This window comes from Lycorma delicatula, chromosome 9, assembly GCF_047948215.1.
Source record: "Lycorma delicatula isolate Av1 chromosome 9, ASM4794821v1, whole genome shotgun sequence".
Lineage (NCBI taxonomy): Eukaryota > Metazoa > Arthropoda > Insecta > Hemiptera > Fulgoridae > Lycorma > Lycorma delicatula.
Genome location: NC_134463.1, coordinates 89,711,790 through 89,737,648, shown reverse-complemented (window position 1 = coordinate 89,737,648; position 25,859 = coordinate 89,711,790). Strand labels below are relative to the sequence as shown.

The following is a 25,859-nucleotide window of genomic DNA, read 5'->3' as shown; positions in this document are numbered from 1 at the left end:
CTAAATATGATTGAATATGAGAAAAGGAACTGGCTAGGATATTGTATGGAAAGAAGGTGTTTATTAGTTAATGCTATAAAAGGCTTGGTGAATGGAAGGAAAGGAAGAGGAAGGAAGAGATTTTAAATATGAATGGGATTATGGAAAAGAAAAATATGCTGAAACAAAGAGGTTAGCAAAGGATAGAACAAGGTGGAGAGCAGCAGCCGTGACAGGATCTGCAGTAATAGCAGAACCCTACCAATAAAATTAATGAACGAATATTGAGCGGGCTACTGAGTCAAGAGCCAGAATATATACTAAACATCACAATCCACCCAAACTTATCAACCTCCTAAAGAAAAAAGTAAATGAAGTCATGAATGGTTTGAAAATTGATTTTATGATGACATAAAATCAAGAATCAAGTCAAGAGAAGAAGTGAACGCCATGACTTCCCTTCAAGACGGCTAGAAATAATACTACAGCAATTCAAAGATTACTGTAAAACTTAAAATATTTTGAAGTTGATTCAGCATTTTCAACCTCAAACTGCATTCCCAAAAATACTACTCTCAAAATAACATTTACACAGATTCAAAACGAACTGAGTGTGATATAAGCAATTCATTGCGCTTTCATGAACATGTTTATTATTCCACCACGTATTCAGACAGCAACGTTAGGCCACTCTTCTGAAAGTTTTATTGTATTTCCAGAAAATATGTCTCAAAACTCTGAGTGCGTATGGAACTGTTTAAATCACGTTTTCACTCAAATGTTTTTTTTTAAATTAAATGTCTTACTGTTATTTTATACAGAAACGGAAAATGGTTTATTTTTGACACTGAATTTTCTTTTATACCACGTAAGATATATCAAAGTAATGTTGTGATTTTGAAAATAACATTTTGATACCCTTTCGGAATTTCCCGCAAAAATTTTCTATTTTTTTTTTTTTTTTTTTTTTAACGATATATGATGAATCGTACATATATCAAAATAACCTAACCAAACATAACCTACTCTCGCTAACCTCGTCTAATTAAAGTTAAATATACAAAATATATATACAATAATGATGCAATCTTTAATGATTGCTAATAGCGTTTGTTAGATTGTAAATGTGAATTTCTATGGCGTCACCGATATGAGGATAAGGAAGATTTGTTCAGTTTGATACTTTAACACATAACTGATTTTCATGTTGTGGTATAATTATTGTTAATTAAATAAGCATTGTGTTTATAAAAGTAATTGTAATTATGATTTATAATAAATGTTTTATTTAAAAATATATTATATGAATTTTTAATTTATACTAGTAGACCCGGCAATGCTTGAATTTCTAAATTTGAGTGTATATATATTACATGAACACAAAGGAAAGTTAAAACATTAACAAAATGAAATTACGAACTTCACAAAATTTAACCTTTCCCTTTTTCCCTTTCCCCATTTTCCTTTTTACCATATTCCCTTTCCCTTCTCCCCATATCAGCTTTTTCTTCCCCATTTTCCTTTCCTTCCCCATTTATTTTCCCTTATTTTCCTTTCCCCATTCCTCTTTACCACTTCCCCTCTTGTTTTTCCCCTTTCAATTTTTCCCGTTTTTCCTTTACCCCTTTTTTATTTTTCCATTTTCCTCTTCTTCCCTTTTTACCTTCTTCCGTTTTATCTTTTACAATTTTTCCCTTTTCCCCGTGCGTAAATTGGTCCAGCAGTTTATTAGTCTATAGCAAACACACATATCGGAAACATTGAAATGGAATCGTAAAATATTTGGTATAGCGTGTGATGCTTTTACGTCCAACAGATCGCGCTGTTTTTCAAAAAAAGTATGTTTTATCTGTCACAGGGGTGACATCTTAAGTACATAATAGTAGGTATATAAACAAGCGCGTATTCGAATGCAATTTTGTGTTAAAATTTCAAAGCAATCGGTGAAGAACTTTCGGAGATTTAACATTTTGAACAAACGAACATTTACTTTTTTATTTATAAAGATATACTCGTACAATATCTTATTCTATCAGCCTCCGCAAAGCACAGAATTAGAAAAACAATCTTATCTTTAATTTTTTTACTTCATCAAAACGCTTTCGGAGCTAAGCCTATCCTCAGTGATACCTTTTATAGATTCTTGAACTGTTTGCAATTTACACAATAACTCTATTAGCTCTTTACATTTTGTAAAAATTGTTTGTTTAAAATTAAAATAAATTTTAAAAATGTTATAAAACTTTAAAAAGTCTTAAAAATATTTAAAATCAATTTAGAACAAGTATTTGTTCAGCCAAGATATTTTATTATATTCTCCTTTCCCCAAAATAATTTTATCTAATCATTAAAATACATGCATCTTTAATGAATTATGATATTGCACAATATTAAAAGTATGTATCGTTAAAAAAACGATAGAAAACTTTGAGGGGGAAAATTCCGGGGAGTGTCAAGATTTTTTCAAGAAGAAATATTAGCGACATTTAAAAAGAAAATTCAAATTGTCTAAAATTACTGAATTACAGATATCCATAATTTCCGAATAAATCAATATTTTACTTTGATAATCAAACACGCTTCCCTTTTCTGTTTAACCTCCGGAACCACCATAATAAGGTATTACTTCAGAGGATGAATGAGGATGATATACATGAATATAAATGAAGTGTAGTCTTGCACAGTCTTAGATCAACAATTTCTGAGATATGTGGTCAACTGTGAAACCCGACCATCAACGAACACCGGTATCCACGATCTAATATTCAAATCCGTATCAAATTAAATGTCTTTACTAGGATTTGAACCTTAGAACTCTCGACTTCGAAATCAGTTGATTTGCGATGACGACCATCATGATAAACAAACTCGGTTGGTATATTCGATAGTATCGTTTTTGTTTTTTTTTTTTTTACTATAACAAACGTTTTAGAGCGTCTACCTCTTCAATCTTCATTTTACTTGCCCCACACGTAGTCACATGTAACAAGGCAAGAATATAAAAACTGCACGAGGTAACCACATGCAACAGGTCACGCGAGCGTTTTATTGGTTAAAATTTTATAAAAAAAAAGTCAATAGTAGGTCGCAATAGGAGCGGAGGTAACTTCATGTTTTGCCTTGGCGATAGAAACTTTCCCACCACCGCTTCGCTAGGAGAGAATAATCCAGAAAAAGAAGAAAAAATGTAGCTAGCGATAGAAAATTCATGACTAAGTCATACATCGACGAAGTAGTACAATTTCCAAGAAAGAAAACTATTATGTCGCTTTCAAATCTTCAAATAAAATACACACGGTTATACACAGCAATCTAACTATAATGATAATATTAAAGAGCCAAGCTATTTCTACTATACCTTTTTACTGTATTTCAAGCTTTTCTTATTAAAATTTATACATTAAAAAATATCCAAGAAACTAAACATCTACAATCTGGTAGATAAAAAATAGAGGCACTTAATCAAGCGATATGAGGAAGGGTTAATTAATAGTTGGTGCTCATCCCAACAGCTGTAATAGCTGCCATTTTTAAATTACAAAATTTGTTGTGGGCAACACATGACTTCCTTGTACGCCTATTAAATTACACGTACAAATTTTTTGCTGGACTTCATTTAAACTTATTTCATTTGAAAGTGAGATACGATCCTCCAACTCTTTAATAAAGTGAATAGTTACACAATTGCATTATGGTGGACACCACATTGTCACATTTTTTGTGGTGTCCGTATCAACATTTTATATTAGTTTTGTTTCACGTGTAATTACGTAGTGTAATTGAGAACGTGTCGGATCCGTAACAAAGTACACATCGGTTCGGATCCGACTTCATACATTTTTTTTTAAACTTTTTTTTTAATTTAAATATATTGATTTTTTAATAATTATTAACCTCTGTAAAAAATGTTTAATTAAAATGAAAAGTACATAAAATTTTATTTCACTAATAACTTCTGTTTTTTTTTTTTTCATATATTTCATTGGTTCCAGAGTTATAGCCAAATAAAACTTTAATTAATGAAATATTTTAATCTTAGAAGGAGAAGGCACATCGGTTGGAATCAGTCTAATCTCCTTTTCTTTTTTAATTTAAATATATGATTAATTAATAATTATTAACCTCTGACAATAAACAAATTTTTACGATAAATAATAATTCAATAATATAAAATATATATATATATATATGAAAAAATATCAGAAGTTATTAATGAAATAAAATTTTACCAACTTTTCATTTAAAAAAAAAACATGTATATGTAATTTAATAGGCGTACAAGTATGTCATGAAGTGCCCACATCAGATTTTTTTAAATATTTATCTCTAATTACAAACTAAACTTTTCTTTTTTACTTCCTTTTACAAAATACAAGGAAGTATTGTATAGCGAAAAATGTCTTTCATTTTGGCTATCTCTGAAAACATTTTGACTAGTTTCGGCGTGACGTCTGCACCTGCGTATGTATCTCCCATAACTCAAAAATGATTAGTCGTTGAACGTTGAAATTTTGGATTTAGGACTGTTGTAACATCTAGTTGTGCACCTCCCCTTTTGATTGCAATCGACTGGACCAAAAAAAGTATCAAAAAAAGCCCAAAATCCAAAAACTTTGGATTTTGGATTTTTTCCTAACTGCAGTAATAAGCCCTCATTGAGAGCTTTTCAACGATGTACATTAAGTGGTACTTATTTTCACTGGTTCTAGAGTTACAGCCCAATAAAAGTTTAATTAATGAAATATTTGGATCTTATAAGGGGAAGGCACATCGGCGAGAATCCGACTTTCCTTTTCTTTTTTTCGTAAATTTAAATATATTGATTTATTAATAATTATTAACCTGTGATTGTAAAAAAAAAGGTTTTACAATAAATAATAATTCAATAATAAATTTTTTTTTTAAATATTTTTTTTAATATATAGTAAAAAATATAAGTAATTTAATAGGCGTACAAGGAAATCATGTAGTGCCAGGTCAGATTTTTTTTAAGATACAACTGTAATATTTTTAACACACCTGTCACTTTTAATAGCGCAAATTATTACATTAAATCTACGCAGGATTGTTTCCAATTAATAGTAATCTTACTATATTATTACCTTGTATACGTGAAAAAATTATAAAAATTTATCTTTTAATTAAAAAAAGTGTGAACTTATTTTTTTAAAGTTCGCACACCTTTAAAAAAATAAATAACAAAAACGGAAAATTTATTTTTAAAGATATTGTCAAATTAGACTTTTGTATTAATAGGATTATTTCTGAAATAAATAATTTACGAACTAGTAACAACAGTTGCAAAATTTTCTCAACATTAAGTCCACGATTGATTCGAGTGTTATCTTTTGCTCTTCCTAGCAGTTCTAACATTCGCAGTTGACGCGTTTCGGAGTACCCTCATTCTAAAAACTACTTTTACCACTTATCATTCTCAAAATTACTTCTAGTACTCATTAATTTTAAAATTCAAGTTTCATTTCTTCTTTTCTTTATTAAAAAAAAACTTCAAATTTTATTAAAAGGAGGATTTTAAGTTTTATTAATGGAGGCTTTTATTAATTAAGACTTTTAAATTTTAAAATAAAAATGTTCACTTTTTTCTTACTCTTAATAATTGAATTGGTCTAATGCCTCATTTTTAGTCTGTCTAGTTCCATCCTCCAAAGACTCAACTATATACACATATATATATATATATATATATATATATATATATATATATATATATATGATATTTAACTGATTGAACCAGCGAATAATAAAATATTTAGAATAATTAAACCTAACCGAGATATTGAACCAACGCCGCATATTACTCGACAATGAGTGCTAAAAGTTAGTTTTGAGAATGGAGGTACTCCTAAAAGCGTCAGCTATGAATATTAGAGTGACATTGCTAGGAAGGGCAGAGAACAACACTCGAATCAATTATGATAGTCCTAGAAGAAATATAAAATATTTTGAAAATTTTAAATTCATGATCTTTTTGTATGTTTTTTTAACTTTATTTTAAATTACCTTCTAAAATAATTTTATTTATATAAATACAATCGGAATTTTTTATCTCCTCAAAATGTGTATATATTTTTAGATTTTAGAAAAACTTGGTCCTTTGACAAATGAATATGTAGGTATAAATAAAAAAAGCTCTTTCAAATGTACACCAAACTTTAGCAACTTTTTGTAATAAAGTATTGGATATTTTTAAAGGAGAGTGGTATTAAAATATAAACTTATAAAATTTATAATAGAACCCTTTTTTTCTATTATTTTTATCAGTGAAAATGTTTAAATCAATTTAGTAGCTACGCTCATCAGATATTCCAGAATATTCGAAACGTATGCTGTATTATATATACCGCGTGGCTGAAAAGTAATTTACCAGCCCCTCTTAACTTTTTTTATAATTTAGATAACTGGATGCGGATTGCGTCATTCTTCTTTGTACCGAGGGACTACTTTTATGAATGTGTTACATTCTTTTTGATTTTTGGGTGGTAGAGAAATGGGGAAAACTAAAAATTTCAAATAAGACCAATGGTAATTTGATATATCATTTTAAAAAGCTTGATGTGACGAGAAAAATGATTCAATAACATTAAATTCTGATCGTCCAATACAAAATGGAGGCCAACAATGTGTTTGTTTCAGGTAACTAGAAATACGGTTGTATGTTCCTTTTAATTTTTTTCTAATTTGAGGTAGCCAGATTCTTTATTTGGAAATCTTCTTCCATAAGAAAGGTTAACTCAATAAGCTCCAATTTAGAGTATTCAGCCTTCAGAAGAACGGGGGGGGTAGGAACAGCTCAAAATGTTTAAATGGAACATGTGGGTCAGTTCAAAAGTTTTACATATACATTTATATATATATTTCATTTTCTTATTGACACGATAACGACCGTAATTTTGCGCCAATCACTTTCAAATTGATGCATAAAATATAACGACCCAAGATCTCGTTTGAGTTGGTTAATGGGCAAAATCGGATCATGTGGGTGGAAAATATCGCAATAACTTTCTTATTAAGTAAAATATCGAATTCGTTTAAAGTTCCTACTATTCTTCGAATAAGGGCCTAAAACTTAGCTAAGTAAAGTTTTTTGATTTCACCAACCATTGGCCCAGGAGATGGAAAAAATGGGGTTTCAAAGACAAAAATATCATACCTCCTTAATAGGTACAGTATGAATCGGTTTAAAGTGGTTATTAATCCTCTAAACATTACCTAAAACTTTTCCCTGAAACAACTTTTGATATAACGAACCCTTACGGCAAGGAATGACCAAAATGTTGCTGGAATTGTAAGATAGGGCTTATATTCTAAACATGTATTGAGTAAATTTGAGGTTTTTCTTAATTTTAAGGTGAAAATCTTTTTTATTCCCTACTTAGCATTGGTGAAATCTACCTCCGCTTCGGGCGAGCCGAAAGGGATTTTATTTTTTAAGTGAATAAGTAAAATTAATAACAAAAAATAATGTGAGAATGAGATAAAAAAGAAATTAGATAAACAGTTACAAAAAACAAACGAAAAGAAAACAAAAACAGGCGAATGAGTTGAATGGAAGAGCTTCTGTTGCATTGTTATTATTATTGCAGGTACTGTATTACTTATGAGGTGGGGGTTGAAATAAAAACAGTTTCTCTGGTTAGTCGACTGTCACAGGCTATACTAGCTGTCTAGTCAGATTGTAGCCAGTACTTGTTTTCTAGTAATAATCCGAACGTAGTAGAATTCAATAAAAACGAAGAATTACAGGCTAGTTGTTTTTATTATTATTATATATTTTAATATAGGAACTGGTTACCAGAATTCAAGTGTTTATTAAATCTACCAGTTATCGTCATTTAATTTCAGTTCGGTTGCTCATTCCGTGTTTCACTTTCGACTCGTGCACGCGTGTTCTCTTGGAGTTCCTTCCAATAACGTCTTTTAGAATTGGACTGCTACATATCTGGAATTAGTTTACATATACATATACTTTCAAAATATTTTTTTTTATTTTTCATCATTTATTCTAATTGAAACAGGTAATTAAAAATATTTTTTATTTATTTATTTAAAAATATACGTATAATATTTAATATAATAATTATTATTAATATAATTATTATTTAATAATTTCTTTTTTGTTTACGTTTTTATAAATAAATTATAATAATATTTTTATAGGCTTAAATTGTTAAAAACTTTTATAAGTCACGCATTTTTTTTAAATGAATTAATACAAACTTTGATTAGATGTACCTTTGCATATTTTTATTTTAATGATAAATTTTTCAATTAAGTTTAACCCCTAAATTCAGAAAAATTAAAGAATTAATTTTTTTTATTATAAAACAAGTTAATAAAATGTGTAATGAACCTATTTTACAGTACGAATTCGACACCTTCACGATATTTTTTCCATAATTATTGTTGTAAACAATCCCGATCGGTGAACAATTTCTAAAAAAAATAAGAATATTTAAATGAATTAACTAAAATAAATTTTATTTTATTTGTTATTAGTATTAATATTAGTGAAATAGGCACTCATAAAATATTACGTATATTATTTTACACGTCTCTGTGTTTTTTTTCTCCAAGTAATACATAAATGACATTGAATAATTATTGTATTTTTATGGAATAAACACTTCTGAGAACTTTTATTGATATATAATACTTGCATTAAATAGTATTAAAATATTTTTTTAATATTATCACTTGGCAATAATAATATTTGATAAAACGTTATATATATAATAATTACAATATTGCATTTTTTTTGTCTTCAGTCATTTGACTGGTTTGATGTAGCTCTCCAAGATTCCTTATCTAGTGCTAGTCGTTTCATTTCGGTATACCCCCTACATCCTACACCCCTAACAATTTGTTTTACATATGAATAAATAAATTTTATTGTTAAAATGTTAAATAGAAACAGTTTAATAATAATAATAATAATAAAAATTACTTATAAAGAGATATAATTTTAATATAAAATTAATTAATATTATATTATATCTTAAATTTGATATAAATTTAAGGGTTTGTTTCTTTTTTTAATATTATTCATTTTTTATATCATACTTTTTCATATATACATATATATAATTAAATATTGTTAAAAATGGTAGTAATTTTTAGATATAAATAATATTAAAAGCATCTTGATAAGATTATCAAACAAATATATTATAAAATAAATTTATTACAACAAATATTTAAATTATTTAAAAAATCAGATTTAATTCTTCTGATAAAATAATTTATTATTTTAAACGTAGAAAAAAAATTTCACATAATATTAATATAAAATGATTTTTAGTTTCCCATTTGGATAGCGCTATAGCTGTAGAATGGAAAGTATTGTAATCGTTCCAATTTTGACAAACGCAGTTTTAACCGGATCTTGATGCTTTGAAACCTAAGGAACCCCAAATAACCGGATGGAAATTTTCCAAATGTTAATTTTCGTATATACGTATGTATATTCGGTATTATCCTTTATATCACCTTATATTTCCAGAACTACTGAACCGATTTTGACAAAACTTTGTCAGATTACTTCAATATATCAGGCATTAATTCCGTTAAATTTTTAACTTTAAAAATCAAGGGGATGTAAAGCAAGGTCATCCTCATTATCTCGAGATTTCACCTAAGATCATATTTTTCTTAGACACATTTGTTAACGATTAAAAAATAACTATATTTGCAACAAAAAAATGTTGGTAAAATCGCACACCCACCATAAAAAATTTTGTTGTAGTCATCTGTTATGTTGTGACATTATTGGTGAACGGTATAATTAAATAAATTAACAATATTTAAAGTATAAAAAAGTAACTCAGGTCTGGCCGGGTCTCGAATTCGATCGCCTGGTCGACTCGGTACCTGGTGCGTTATGCCTCGCGGCTACACCAGTCTGCCGATGGTACAGGCAAAATTTGTTGTATGTAGGTTGTAAAAATTACATTAGTTTAATTAGTGCCGACCGTCACGCACGCGCGAATTAAATACGGTATGCGCGCACGCTTTAGTTGCAATCATTGTATTAAATAAACGAAAAAATATTATATTTAAATAAAATGGTAAATATGTTAAGTTATCCTTTTAAGAAGGTCCTACGTATTTGCTTAGGCAAACAATATTATAGCTCCTTCTTTTACTGAATTCTCTATTTGTCTATACAATGTTTTAATTTCTGTTCCGCTACTCGTGACGGAGTAGCATCTCTATCTTTCATCTGGAGGTTATGAATTCGAGTACTGGTCAGGGGTAGCGCCCACCGGGTTGGTCTAGTTGTGAACGCGTCTTCCCAAATCAGCTGATTTGGAAGTCGAGAGTTCCAGCGTTCAAGTCCTAGTAAAGCCAGTTATTTTTACACGGATTTGAATACTAGATCGTGGATACCGGTGTTCTTTGGTGGTTGGGTTTCAATTAACCACACATCTCAGGAATGGTCGAACTGAGAATGTACAAGACTACATTTCATTTACACTCATACATATCATCCTCATTCATCCTCTGAAGAATTATCTAAACGGTAGTTACCGGAGGCTAAAACAGGAAAAAGAGAGAGGTCAGGGGTAGCAGTTTTAATTTTTAAAAAAAATCACCAATCTGTCGGCAGTTGTTGCAGGTGACACTTAGCCATAATAAACGGAATATAGAGGAGTTAATAGCTGTTGGTCTTTCTCCTTGAATCAATTGTAACCATTCAACATATCTATTCACTGATCCGAAGGAAGAGATTATAAATATAGTCGCGTATTCGCGTCCCAGTCAGGAAATTGAGAAACTGACAATTGAAAATGTTTATATAATTACAATATATTGGTTTAAAAGCATAAATCGAACAAGAGAAATCATTAATAGTGAAAATAGTAAACAACAATCATAAAACAAATAAATTAAAAAAATATCGGTAATCACAACCACAATAATAATCAGAGTAGTAGTAATAATTATAACAGACAATAAAAAAATATCTCTCAATGATATTTAGAATAATAAATGTCAACAGTAAACAATAATAACATTAAATGTCAATAACACAAATGTCAATAACAATAGTAAACAGAGATTACATACAAAACAGAATTCAAAATAATCGTCAGGATTTAGTTAACAGGTAGATTAATAATGTAAACCAGAATTCAGTCCCATTAACAAAAGACATTAGCTTGACCACTAGTCTTTAACATTTTTCACCACTAGTCCCGTATTAACAACAATAGTACAATATACAAAAGACAAGTATAAAGTTCTTCCACCGCAAATACCGTTGCTGTTCATAAATAAAACTACCCTAACCAGTTTATGAATGAAATTTAGTACATTATTTCACTTGTAGCCTTACAGTAACTCATCGAACCATTACTTGTGACGCCATCTTAGTTCACTTTGAATTTCGCTCCTTCAATAACCTCCTCGCAGAATACTCTCGCGGACTGATTCGCAGAACTCGCATCGCCGCAGACTCTCCTCGCGGAACTGACATCATAACGTCTCGCATAGACTCATTTCACAGTAGTGATCTTTGACTTGTCTTCTCGGCAGTATTTTTAATACTCCTATTCTCTTTAGCTGCCGGATCAGACCCCAGTTGACCGTTGAACGATCAACCGAGCCCTTTCGTTCCCATGCATTCCTAACCTTTTCTTTTTCCTGTTTATCTTTTAGTAATTACCTTTCAGATAATACTTCAGAAGATGAATGAGGATGATATGTATGAGTGTAAATGAAGTGTAGTCTTGTACAGTCTCAGTTCGACCATTCCTGAGATGTATGGTTAATTGAAATCCAACCACCAAAGAACACCGGTATCCACGATCTAGTATTCAAATCCGTGTAAAAATAATTGACTTTACTAGGACTTGAACGCTGGAGTTCTCAAATTCCAAGGAGTCTTCAAATCAGCTGATTTGGGAAGAACCGTTCACCACTAGACCAACCCGCTGGGTTATGCATTCCTAACCTAGGTCCCGTAACTCTTTTCACGGAACAACATTTGTTTAGCGGGCAGTATTACAAAAGACGATTGTTAAACGGACCTGATACCTTTACTAAAAGGGTTCCTTTTAGCCCGTTTCTGTGTTTCTCTCATTTTTATATTGTCTACTACTTTCACTTAATTGGCAGGAATCCGTTACTCAGGTCCGTTATACCGGTCTTGTTACAATATTGTGTTAAAAAAGGAACAAGTTCTGTCAATTATTTTATATTTATTCTGAACTCCAAAAAAATATTTTTATTACTTCAAATTAATTTCCGATGCTTCCTATTTTAGACTGAAGGGGCCAAAGATATAGAAATCTGGTGGCATGATCCTAATAATTTGTAAGTTATTTCATTTGCATAGAATTATAAATCAATCAAATCTAAAAAAAAACCTTAACATTAAATCTTTTTATGTATTCGGCTTAATGTTTGTTTTTTTATTACTTTTGCATTCTGAGAATAAATAATGAAGCAAAAATGTCTAATAAAATGGAGTACAAAGAATAAAATATTTGTAACCTAAATAGTTTTAATGACATTTAAAAATAATTTCAGTAGGTATAAAAGAATTTAAATCAAGGTTTTCCTTTTTAAAATATTACTTTGAGAATTTTCAGATAATTTACATTTTTATTATATTTTTTAATTACTAATAAATATTTATATTTATAGCCTCCTAACTCCTGTTACTCAATGCATCATAATTTTAATATGTCATTTCTATTCTTTTTTTTTAAAATGTTATTCAATCTTTTTATAATTAACAAAACCTCTGTCTCTTTTTCGGTTTAGCCTCTGAAACCACCGTTAAGGTAAAAATAAGGATGATATGTATGAACGTAAATGAAATATAGTCTTGTACAGTCTCAGGTCGACCATTCCTGAGATGTGTGGATAATTGAACCGCAGCCACCAAAGACCACCGGTACCAACTATCTAGTATTAAAATCCAAATAAAAATAAATGCCTTTACTAGGATTGATACTTAGAACTCTCGACTTCGAAATCAATTGATTTGCGATGACGAGTTCACCACTAGAACAACCCGGTGGGTTAACTAACAAACCTGTAAAATAATTAGTAGAAGCCTATTTTTTAAGCAATTAGAGCAGTTAAATAATAAATTCAGTAAAATAAGAACCAAGAACAATATTTGTCTAGACATAAAAAATTTGCCTGTGATATAATCCATACAAAATTTCGTGGAAGAAAATCAAAATTTATTTCCCATTATTTTTAATACCACCACAATATTCTTAGTCAGTTATTTTATTTAAAAAAAAATTATAATGGAATTTTTTATATTATTTCTAAATAACCTTGAAAAATTAAATTATGGGACATTAGAATTTATCTGTTACTCTAAAAGAAAAATATTTATTCATATTTTTCCTTGCGATGTAATAATTGCTATTTTTGTATTCTTAAGTTTTACTTAAATGTATTTTAAACTTATTCATTCCAAACTTTTAACTTCAAGGTCATCGTTCCTTTAATCTAATTAGAAGGTCGTTTATCTAGACTAATTAGCTTTTTGAACTAATAATAGCTGGTTTTTGGACATAAAATATAATTGTAATATAATATTTGAATTTATTTAGGTTATAAAAATTATTATTATTTTAATGATTATATGATGTTAAGTTATCATCATATTACGTTTAACATATCCATGTTTATCCACAGTATGTTTTAGTAAATAATAACAACAGATCTACACAATATGATTGACGTTCTAAATTAACGAACAGAAATATTTATTATCTGTTTACAGTTTACTAACTTTCTCTACTAACAAGCAAAGCAGCTGATACAGAATTTCAAGTAAGATTTTATTTAAAAAAGAGCTTGTTTCTTCAATGTCATCAACTAATAACAATATTGCATAAATTAAATTACTCTATAAGGAATAACACGTAATTGTACAATCTGATCTTTCTTTTCGCAATTTAAAAAAAAAATTAAATAAATTTATAAAAATATTGCTTTATGACAAAACAACTTCCTCGTTTCGTATTTTTAATAGAAAATAAATTAATTTTTTATAACGTAAAAATTTTCGTGTATACAAAATTATATAAACGTGTCATACTTAAGACTTAAAATGATTTTATGAAACTTGAAAAAACTGGTTACTAACCTTGAATTAAAATTTTATTTGCCTTAAAATATTTATGAGGGTGGAAGCGTCTTCTCTGGATAAAATAAAATACATATTGTCTACTTTTTATTTCCTTACGATAGATTCTTTTGCCGCAGTTTTTAATTTACGGTCGGTTCAAATTTACAAGAACCACAGGTAAATTTGAATATAAAAAAATTACATGTAAAAGTGTACATTGAAATTCCCCAAATTTATATACATATTTGCATGAAAAATAATTGCAGGTAATTCCGTTATTTTTACTTTAGAATATCTCTGTACAGCTGTTAAGGTCGGTAGTTATGTTGAAATCACTTTTCACGAACGAATGAAAGAGGTGGAGAAATATTGAGTTTTGGTGGTCGATCTAATTGTCCATTTGATTTCAGATTCTTATCCTTTTTATGCAGAATACAAATATTTTTTTAAAGACACTCTAAGGTAGCTAGCTGATTCACGTCCAACAATCTTGGAGAATTTACAGATCTAATATATCCAGTCGCTTTAACGACTGCCAAACATCCTCGCTGTATCCAGGAGGTTAACCGCGACACCTGTTTGTTCAGTTTCATTTTTATTTTGTACTGAATCGCCGTATCTCGTCTCGAACGGTTGGTGAATCCAGACAATCATGTATTTCTGTGTTTTTTTGCAAACTAAGGTGCTTCTGTTATATTTCTCAATAGTTTGTTCAGAAATCGTTGTATAACTTTGATGTTCTCTAGCTTTTTTGAAAAATCATTTTTGTTAAAAGAAATCAAGGAATAAAATTGAAAAGTAAATGATAGTAGAAAATATTTTTTAAATTTCAAATAGAGACTTCACATCTCCTAAATGATTTTTTTTATGACTTAAACATTCAGAATGTATTTTACATAAGCATTTAAACGGGAAAAATAATTATAAAAAAATATTTAATAATGTTTCTAATGAAAAACAAAAAATATAATAATGATAAAGAAAGAAATTGTAAAGATATTGGCACTGCAACTAAGTTGAAGTGATTGGTTCGAATTGTTTCAGCTCAAAAAATCCCAAATTAAATTACATGAGACATTAAAAAATCTAAGTCATAAATTATAACATTAGGGTAGCATACTCGTACGTAGATTTTTACAAGGGGGCCAATAACTAACATCCCCGCCGTATAAATTTGTAACCATAATGTTACATCTAATTTAATTCGTATAACTTTTAATATTAATATTAGTAAGAATTAAAAACAGACGCGACTTCTCTGGCAGTGTATGTGACCTGAGGGAAATAAATCTATTATAGTTTTAATATTAAACGTTTTAAACATAAATTTGGATCTTACAGAATTGCTACTAGCTGTTTATAAGATCAAATGGCAGACTATCACAATTAACTAAAGCCTAAAACAACCAGATAATAGAGGCAGATTTACACAATTAAATCTGTTTCAATTTAAACTAAAGAGAAATTTATTTTCTATTTAAAAATAGGTGTAACTGACAAATTTAATTACGTATAAGCTAATAATTTGAGCTGAATTTATATAATGGCAAAGAAAATAAATAGCTGATAATAAAATAATATACTGTTATAAAATATGATAACCTCTAAATAACTGTTCAACCATTCGACACAGAAAAATAAAATCAGCAAATCCTCCTACTTTGATGCTATATTTTTTCTGTATGATCTAACCATCCAAGGGGCTTCAACGGGGGAGGTGAACCCAAAAATCTTAAATGAAAATAGATGTGATACACCATTTTAAACGGCGCTGAAAAATTAAAAATTTATCTAAAAGATATCGGACACTAACCAAAAATTGGGTTCTTTAATATTTTTTAGTTTCATAAGTGACTAACCGAAAAATAGATTATTTAGGGGTAGAAACGTTTGACAAAATTTATTTTTTTAATGTTTCATGTTAAGAAGCTATTTAAAAGATCTTGAAGAATTTTATGTGAAAAGTTTGTTTTTCAATGCACTTGAAAAACCACATCCTTTCCAGTTAAAATTTTAGATTTGCCCCTTCCTATGTACTCTTTGGTATTGTAGTCTCATATTGAAAAAAAATTAGTTTTCAAATTTGTTAAATTTAATTTTTCGATGTTTAACGGATAAAAAGTTATTTAAGAGTTACCACACTTTATAATCACCCTATCTATATATACCTATATATATTATTATTATTATACTTTTACGGCCAACATGGGACCACTTAAGTATATTTTAGTTGGATCTCTTCTGAGAAAAGCGTGTTATTTTACTCTTCCGAGCTGCCCAGTATTTCTTCATTCGTTCAGATCTTGCTTTCTTTTCTTCATCCGTAAACACCCTCTTAGTTGTATTTTGTCGTTTGTCTGTCTTTTTTTTAAATCTAATGGTTTTGTCTTTTAGCTTTGTAATTTTTCCAGTTTTATTCTGTAGGTCAGTCAGGAAAATTCCCAATTCTTTCATATTTTCTCTAATTTCTTTGATCCATCCTACTTCTAGCTTTTGGAACCAGACCTTTTCAATGATATTTCTTGACAGTCTTGTTTCCGGTAGTTATATATATATATATATATAAATATATAAATCTACGTATACAGATTTAAAGAGTATAAAATTGTAAAATATGTATATATAATATGATAAACAAACAAACAAGCATAAATTAAAATAAATAAGTGTAAATTAATTAATAAATTAAATGTAAAAATAAAAAAAAATTATAAATTTATTCAATAAAAAAATTATTATTGCACGTTCAGGTCATTTGTAATATTCTAGTTCAACTTTTAACTGTTAATTTGACCTTAACGAATAAATTATTAAAGTATCATGTAGTGTTATGCGTTCGTGAGGAAATACGGAAGACCAGTAAGGACTAGATACGTATCAAAGCGAGACAAGCTCATCTGGCACTGAATATACTTGATAATGGTGAGCAAGTAAAATGGTTGAGGAGGCTGCATGTAATGGTCCTCGCTGATCATTAAGGGCGTGAATGATCATTGGACTGCGTGACCCGTGAGATGACACAGTGGTTATTATGAAAAATAGCTTAAACTTTAAGAATCTATACTGGAATTTGACTATGTTGAAATTCGAGATATACATCTCGATATATATCGAGAATCTATATTGACTCGAGTCGGCGGTCTGATTCTCTGCTGAGAATTCGGTGTCTTTGTTGTTTAGTAAATTTATTATTTATTTACCTTTATCTGACATTATTATCTCTTATCTTTGTTTTTGTTAACGTTTTGCTTCGTTTGTGTAATGCAAGGTGATGCATATTATTAATATTGTATTTGAGGTTGTCTATCTTTGTTTGGCCTCCTAACACGTTCTCTTAGCCCAAAATTTTACTTATGGTCGCAGTTCTTTTGACGACCGATTGCAAAAATAAACTGCTTAAAAAAATGTAAAAAGTCGTCAAATTTAATTTTTAAAAAATAAAAAAGGGTTAAAAGGTTTTAAATAATATATTATCCGTTTTAAAAAGCTTAAATAATATAAAATTGTAAAATAAGTAATGGAAAATATGTACAAATTCATCTAAACTTTAAATTTTAAACCATTCATTCAAACCACTGTAAATTATATAATAAAACAAAAATGAAATTAAATTACATTATAAAACCAATTTAATAGACGAAATAAATAATAATAACAAAAAAATGTAATTCTTATTAAATTATGAAAAAAAAAACAGCGTAATGAAAGAGCTAATAGTACAATGATTCTACCGTAATATGTCTATAATTGAATATTCACACAAGTAAATTTAAAACAGATTTAGTTTTCTTTAGCAATAACAAGCACAGTATTTTAAATAACACACTACATAAACTCTTAAATGGAGCCTAAAAAAAAACAAATAATATTTTTAACAATATTTCGCGGTACTTTGTATCGCACTGCCACTTTTTTAAGCAAATTCCTCAGATTTCATTAGAAAATGATTAAGAACCTTTATTTAAGGTGGAAAAGTACATTTGTTTTTAATGAAAAATAAGAATTTACAAAATACATTAGGTTATGTTGACTCCGTGTACCGAAGAATCGCAATGTATATCAAGATAACGTACGCTCTCTTCGCTCGCTAACCTCGTCTATACCAATAAATAGCGTATAATATGTATATTTAGCGTTAATTAGATGAAGTTAGCGAGTGTAGGTTATGATTGGTTAGATTATGTGGATATACGTACGATTCGTCAGTACATGGAGTTAAACATATTCTAAAACAACCTACACTTGCTTACAGATATATATTTTTTTAATACGTTGTTTTTTGACAAAGAAGTTGCATAAAAAAAAAGTGAAAAAAGGTGGCGGTGCAATAACAAACTACCTATTTCGCTTCAAACACAAACCTCAAAAATTATCCTCAAGAAATCATTGAGGCTCAAGTATGAAAAAATAGTTACAGTCCAATTTAGATACTTAAAGACAGATGAAGCAGATTTGGAATCCGGAGATCCAAATTATAAAAATTAAGTTTCCTAACCAAAGAAAAACTCTTAAGAATTTACGATCTCAGAAAAATAATAGAACTGAAATTACTGCTCAAATAAGGAAATTTGATTTTTAAACATCAATTAAAAAAGAAGTTTTAAAATTCCTCGGATAAATGACGAGAAGGAATCTAAAAAGAGTAAGTAAAACAATTTTTTTTTTAAATGTCATTTGTTTTTAAGTGTCAGGCAAGATACAAATCGTAGATAAAAGAGGAACATCAAAACTTAAGATAATAGAAGCGGACTGTTTGGATAGATTAAAGTGTACAGAAATAAGTTATAATGCAAAGGTGTTTGTGGCAGAAAGAAGAAAAAGCATCAAAAGAAAATAGAAGAGAAGAAAAACAGATACACAGAGAAAATGGGGAAAATATAAAAAAAAAAGAAATGACATTGTATTGGTTCCTAGTAGGGTAGCCACGTAAAAAAAATTAAAAAAAAATCTATTAATCAAATTAAAATAATTAATTTTAAAAAAATTGACTTAATTAATTTTAAAAAATTAAACTTTAATAGATTTAAATTAGGAGTAATTATTTAAATATAGATACATCCATTATATTAAACTGTACAATTTTCTGTTCGACTCAACAAGGACAATTTTAAGGGTAAAAAATCTTTTAAAAAAAAATCCCAGTAAAAAAATATCTTTTATAAATTATCAATCTAAAAATAAAAAATCTGATATGGACATCTTATGACTTCCTTGTACGCCTATTAAATTACATGTACACAATTTTTTTTAAATTAAAAGTACGTAAAATTTTATTTCACTAATAACTTCTGGATTTTTTCATATTTTTCTTTTTTATCTTTATTATTGGATTATTTATTTTAAATTTTTTTTCTACAATCACAGGTTAATAATTATTATTAAATCAATGTATTTAAATAAAAAAATAAAGTCGGATTCGAACCGATGAGCCATCACCTTGTAAGATCAAAATATTTCATTAATTAAAATTTTGACTATAACTCTTGAGTTATATGAAAATAATTCCAGAGTTGTATGAAAATAAGGCCAATATAGTTGAAAAGTTCTCAATGAGGGCTTTTTACTGCAGTTAAGAAAAAGTTAAGAATCCAATTTTTATTTTTATTTTGGGCTTTTTTGCACATTTTTATTCAAGTTGATTGAAATCAAAAGGGGAGGTGCACAACTGTCTGTTACAACACTCCTAAATTAAAAATTTCAACATTGTACGGCTAATCGGTTTTTAGTTATGCGAGATACATACGTACGTACAGACGTCATGCTGAAACTAGTCAAAATGGATTCAGGGATGATCAAAATTGAAATTTCCGTTGAAATCTGAAAACCGAAATTTTTTGCGATTACAATACTTCCTTTACTTTGTACAAGGAAGTAAAATTGAAATAAAATCTGGATATCTTCCAAGTATTTAGATATATCTTTATATCTGAATTTATTTATAGAATTTTACCTTATTATTTAATTACGTAGTAAAAAAACACGAGAATATTCTTAAAATAATTTGTATATGTATAAATCAGTAGGAAAACCCATCGAGTCAAATGATGTGCTCGTCTATAAGCACTGAAGAGAAAGTTAACGTTCTTTGTAACACGTACAGAAAAGTAAACACTTGTACTGTTTTATTCCTATCGTAATATCTTACCAGATAACCTTAAAAATATATTCTGAAAGTTTTAGATCGGGTAATAAATTTAAAACTGGAACCTACATACTTAAAAAACACTTGTTAATAAAACTGATTATCATAGCCGACATTAATTTAGTAAACAGTTTATCTTCTAATTTATTTAATAACAAAATGTTTTATTAATTTAACGACGGCTCTGGCTATGGAATTTATAATAATTATAACGGTTGAACAAAAATTAAAAAAAATATATATTTTAATCATATTCTATTATTTTAATAATATTATTATTATACTTTTACGGCCAACATGGGACCACTTAAGTCAATTTTAGTTGGATCTTTTCTGAAAAAAGCGTGTTATTTTACTCTTCCGAGCTGCCCAGTATGTCTTCATCAGATCTTGCTTTCGTTTCTTCATCTGTAAACACCCTCTTCGTTGTATTTTGTCGTTTGTCTTTTGTTTAAATCTAATGTTTTTGTCTTTTAGCTTTGTAATTTTTCCAGTTTTATTCTGTAGGTCAGTCAGGGAAATTCCCAATTCTTTCATATATTCTCTAATTTCTTTGATCCATCCTACTTCTAACTTTTGGAACCAGAGCTTTTCAATGATATTTCTTGACGGTCTTGTTTCCGGTGTCCTTATGAGATGACCAAAGAAAGATATTCTTTTTTTCCGCATAGTATCAGTAACAGGCTCTATTTCTCGATACAGCACCTCATTTGGCACAATCCACCATCGGCCTTCTTTTTGGTGTTTTTTATTGATGCACATTCTGACAATTCTCCTCTCTATTTTCAGAATTTTATCAATTCGGTTTTTCTGAGTGATTTTGAAAAGGGTCTTGCTTCCGTAGGTGACTTCTGGCTGGACTACAGTTTTATAATGTTTAAGTTTTGTTTTAGTCGAAAGGCATTTTTTGTTATATGTTGACCAAGTTAATTTTTGGGATTTAATTATTTTATTTGTTCTGTTTTGCCATGTCACTTTTTCATTTAAATTATAAATTATTATTTCCCCTAGATATTTAAATTGTTTTACTATTTTAATTTTCTGATTGTTTACCGTAATGTGCTCTATTACCAGAGGATCTATGGCCATTAGTTCAGTTTTTCAAACGAGATATGAAGCCCTATCTTTTGTGCTAGGTTTTGAAGACTCATGATTTGTGTTTTGGCTTCTTGAATACTATTTGCTAAAAGAGCGAGGTCATCTGCAAATCCCAGGCAATTTAGTGTGATGGAGTTTTTCTTAGTACCCATTTTTATATTTTTGGGATTTATTTCATACCATTTTCTCATGACAAATTCGAGGGCGCAGTTAAAAAGGAGTGGTGAGAGGCCGTCTCCTTGCCTCAATCCAGTTTTTATGGAGAAGGGTCGAGAGAGTTCACCTCTGAATTTCAGTCTGGACTGGGTATTGGTTAAAGTTAATTTTATCATGTTTACGAGTTTAGGGTGAAGGCCCAGGTTTCTCAGAATACTCAGCATGGATGATCGGTGTATACAATCATAGGCCCTTTTAAAGTCGACGAAGGTGATTATTAGTTGCTTTTTCCGTCTTTTGTATAAGTACATCATAAGTTTTAGGGAAAAAATTTGCTCCGGGCAACTTTTCCATGGCCTAAATCCCCCTTGGCATTCCCCAAGTTCCAGTTCAGGTTGATCTTTGCATCGGTTGTATATGATTCTCGACAGGATTTTGTATGTGCGATCCAGGAGAGATATGCCTCTCTAGTTATTTTTATATATATATATATATATATATATTTATAAAATTACATAATATTATTTTATTTTTCCTAATGTGTACGTTGTAATCTGTTAAACTAGTGAAAAATAAGCAACCCTCCTCACGGCCTAATGAGAAGGGGATGATATCTATAACATGTAAATGAAATGTATTCTTGTACGGAGTCACGCCGACCACTCCTGAGACATGTGGTTACTTGAACCCCTACTACCAAAGCACCCTGATATCCGTAGCAACTAACGTTTACTTGGATTTGAACTTTAAAATTCTCGCCTTCGAAATCAGCTGATTTGCGAAGACGAGTTAACCACTAGACCAGCCCAAGCCCGGTGGGCTGAATGTAGAGTGTATCACGAAGTTCTTCCAGGACTTTATAAACTGTTCTACTCGCATAAAATATTAATATGTCCTAAAATGCTTCGTTTGCGTGTTATGGGTAGCGAAAGATTTCGCTTGGATTTCAGCTATCCCGGTGAAATGAGGTCGTACTGAAATTTTTAGGACGTTAATTAAGAGGTAGAATAATTAATGATTTCTTATGATTTTGAAAATAAAATAGATCCCTGAACCATATCTGCAGTAGTTTTTGAGAAATCTGAGGAGTAAAAACCAATAAACTGGGGTAAAAACCCTGTTGTTTGTGTTTGACGTTCCGTAACTTTGTTAAATAGAAAATAAACACTTTAAACAAAACTTATAGAGAATTTAATTTTGAACAAAATGGTGTAAGATAGGTTGAATAAAATAAAGAAAAGTTAAGAAAAATTCAAATTCTATTTAAGAACAGTACACTAGACCAAAGTGCATTATACGTACCAGTTTATAATTAATGTTAAAAAAAAATAAGTCCGCCATTTTCAACACATTTCTTGGCACGCTTCTGTGCTGCTTTTGTTGCCCTTTTTAGTTCTTCAGGAAGGACAATTAATTCCTCACGAGAATGTATTTTTGTTTGGTATACGATATTTTTCGTCGCAAAAATCTAAAGGTGTTAGGATCAGGTGATCTTTGTGGCCAGAAATGTGGACCTCCACGATCGATCCATTTCTCAGGGAAACGATTTAAATGAGTGGAAACGACACAACAGAAGTGAGAAGACGCGCCATCTTACTGGAAGTATACTTTCCGTCTCGGTTCTAGAGGAAGTACTTAAACCAGCTTCAGCAAATCTTCTTGAACGAAGTGCGAGTAGAACTCAACATTTAAGTAGACTCAACATACTTTGACGGTTTTAAGTCGGTGATGGAAACTACCTACCACCGTTTCATGAGGATTTACTTCTGCTCGTGAATGCTCATTACGTAAGTTACTGACGGCATCTCTAGTGAAATTTGCCTTTCCGGTAAACAAAAAATACTTGTAGTAGAGTTGTCGATTTGTATTCCACCAGTTGCATAACTCCAAGCAAAGCAGACCGTCTCGTGGTGTAGATGTTGAACAGGCTGTTTATAAAAAGGATAAAACTTGTTTTAAGTATTTTCTAAACCATCGAATGCGAAACTCCGACCGCTTAGAGAGACGTAGTGTAATGACGCCTGTTCTGTCCTGAATTGCATCGACAATAATTTCATTAATAACAGCGTCGTGTTGGACCGGTCATTTGTAGCCGGTACGAATACTACGTAATGAAGCAATTTCCGGAACACTGAGAAAAGTCGCGCTAATTGCTTCGGGATATGAAATCCTGCGATTCGGAAAACATATTTTATATTCTACTGCAGTATTACCATCATATCCAAAATGGATACCATATCAGCGTATTCCTCTGATGTAAATAAGTACGGCATTACATCAATGGCAAATCGATCACGTTCAAACTATAATTCACAGAAAACTTTCGCTAACGACAGCACAGTTCAGAGTACTCGATATACTTAATCTACCATAAAGAATGATTTAAACACTAATACAGTATTGCACATTGTTGATCAGCTGTTTTTATTTTATTGGCAACTTTGAATAATAATTTTTCAAATAATTTATTGTATTTCTATCGTTAATAAAAAAAAATATTATCTAAATAAATTTTATTTATTTTTATTTTATAATTCGGTAATTCCCAGTTTTTTTTTATTTTATTAACAGCAGTTTTTAACAGTAAATTTTGTTTTTACAAATTTCTCAAATCGCCAAAAAGGACAGTTTTTTTTTTGTTTAGATTAAATCAGTACTTTTTTAAGAAATGTAGTACGGTACTGTTTCTAAATAAAATTGTTATTTTTTACTTCGATTTATTCGGAATTAATTTTACCAATTTGTTCAGAATTAAATTCTGTACAAGTATTTTTTTTTTTTAATTTTATGTTTATTACCTATTTAACAAAGTTATTTTACATCAAACATTAAAAACAGGACCTTTTACCCCTATTTTTTGGTTTTCAATCCATATTTTTCAAAAACTACCACAAATACTGTTCTATGACCTACTTTATTCGGGTTTTCAGCTCAAAAACTATAACAAATCTAAATCTGCTCCTTAATTAACGTCCTAAAAATTTCAGTACGACCTCATTTCACCGGGGTAGCTGAAATCTTTCAGTATCTGAAACTCGCGGAGGACATAGGACATATGTTTATATGAACTTTTTCCATTATTTTCACGAGTAGAATAGGTTATGAAAGTCCCGGGAGAACTTTTAGATACATTATATATAATATATATATATATATATATATATATATATATATATATATATATATATATATATACGAGGGTAATTCAATTATTATCAACAATTTTGTTATATTTTTATGTTGATAGTACTGTCGTGTTGCGTAGATGACGCATGCGTAGTTTAATTGTTACGTCTGTGCAGGTTTTATGCTGCTAGGTTAGTTCCATTATCGCTGCCCTGCCCTTAACCACGGCTGCTCCGCTTTCTGTTTGCACCAAAGGAGAGCAACGGTCAATGATCCGTTTTTCGTGGTCTGAAGATGTAAAAAGGGCCGAAATTCATCGAAGACTTTCGTTAATGTATGGGAACAGTGTGTTGCCGCAACGGAATGTCTACGAATGGATTGAAAAATTCAAAAATGATCGCACAAGTGTTACGCACGACGAAGGAGCCGGACGACCGTTTACCGCCACAAATCAGGAAAACATTGAGCGTGGACGCGACACGGCTTTCTTAGATAGACGAGTAACTATCGATGAAGTGGCACATCATCTGCAAATTAGTCGCGGTTTTGCGTACGAAATCATCCACAACAGACTTGGGTTTCATAAAATCTGTGCAAGATGGGTCCCAAAACAACTCACACAGTCGCATAAACAAACGCGCTTGGACATCTGCCAAAAACATCTGGATCTCTACGGTAACCAACGGGACATCTTCTTAGACAGTATCATCGCTGGTGACGAAACATGGATCCATCATTACGAGCCGAAGAGTAAACGGCAGAGTATGGAATGGAAACATCCAAATTCGGCCTGCAAAAAAAAGTTCAAGACCCAACCGTCCGCAGGAAAACTGATGCTTACGGTTTTTTGGGGGATTCATAAGGTCCAGTACTGGAACATTATGAGGAAAGGGGCACGACAATAGTTTGTGTTACAGCGAGATGCTTACTGCCAAGCTGAAGCCTGCAATTCAAAGCAAACGCCGAGGACTGCTCTCGAAAGGTGTTGTGTTGTTGCACGACAATGCCCGTCCACATATTGCTACCCACACTACTGAAACGCAACAGAAACTCAACTTTGAAGTACTGGCTAAACCTCCGTATAGTCCTGATCTTGCTCATTCTGACTACCACTCAAAGAGGCATTAAGGGGCCGTCGATTTACCTCGGACGAAACAGTGAAAGAAGCGGTGCATTCCTGGCTCGCAGCTCAACCGAAAACCTTCTTTTATGAGGGCATCAGGAAGCTTGTGCAACGAT

At 30.1% G+C, this 25,859-nt stretch overlaps 1 protein-coding gene across 2 annotated transcripts in view; it reads left to right on the top strand.

Moving 5' to 3' along the window:
- LOC142329959 (fatty acyl-CoA reductase wat-like) overlaps nucleotides 1-25,859 on the top strand; it is a 183,935-nt gene that overhangs the window by 38,412 nt on the left and 119,664 nt on the right. The window contains exon 1 of one of the 2 annotated variants that reach the window (XM_075374944.1): nucleotides 7,881-8,015. The exons of the other annotated variant lie outside the window; for it this stretch is intronic. The gene's annotated coding sequence lies outside the window, so the exon portion shown is untranslated. Of the gene's footprint in view, nucleotides 1-7,880; nucleotides 8,016-25,859 lie in introns of those variants that run through there. 2 annotated transcript variants of the gene reach the window in all.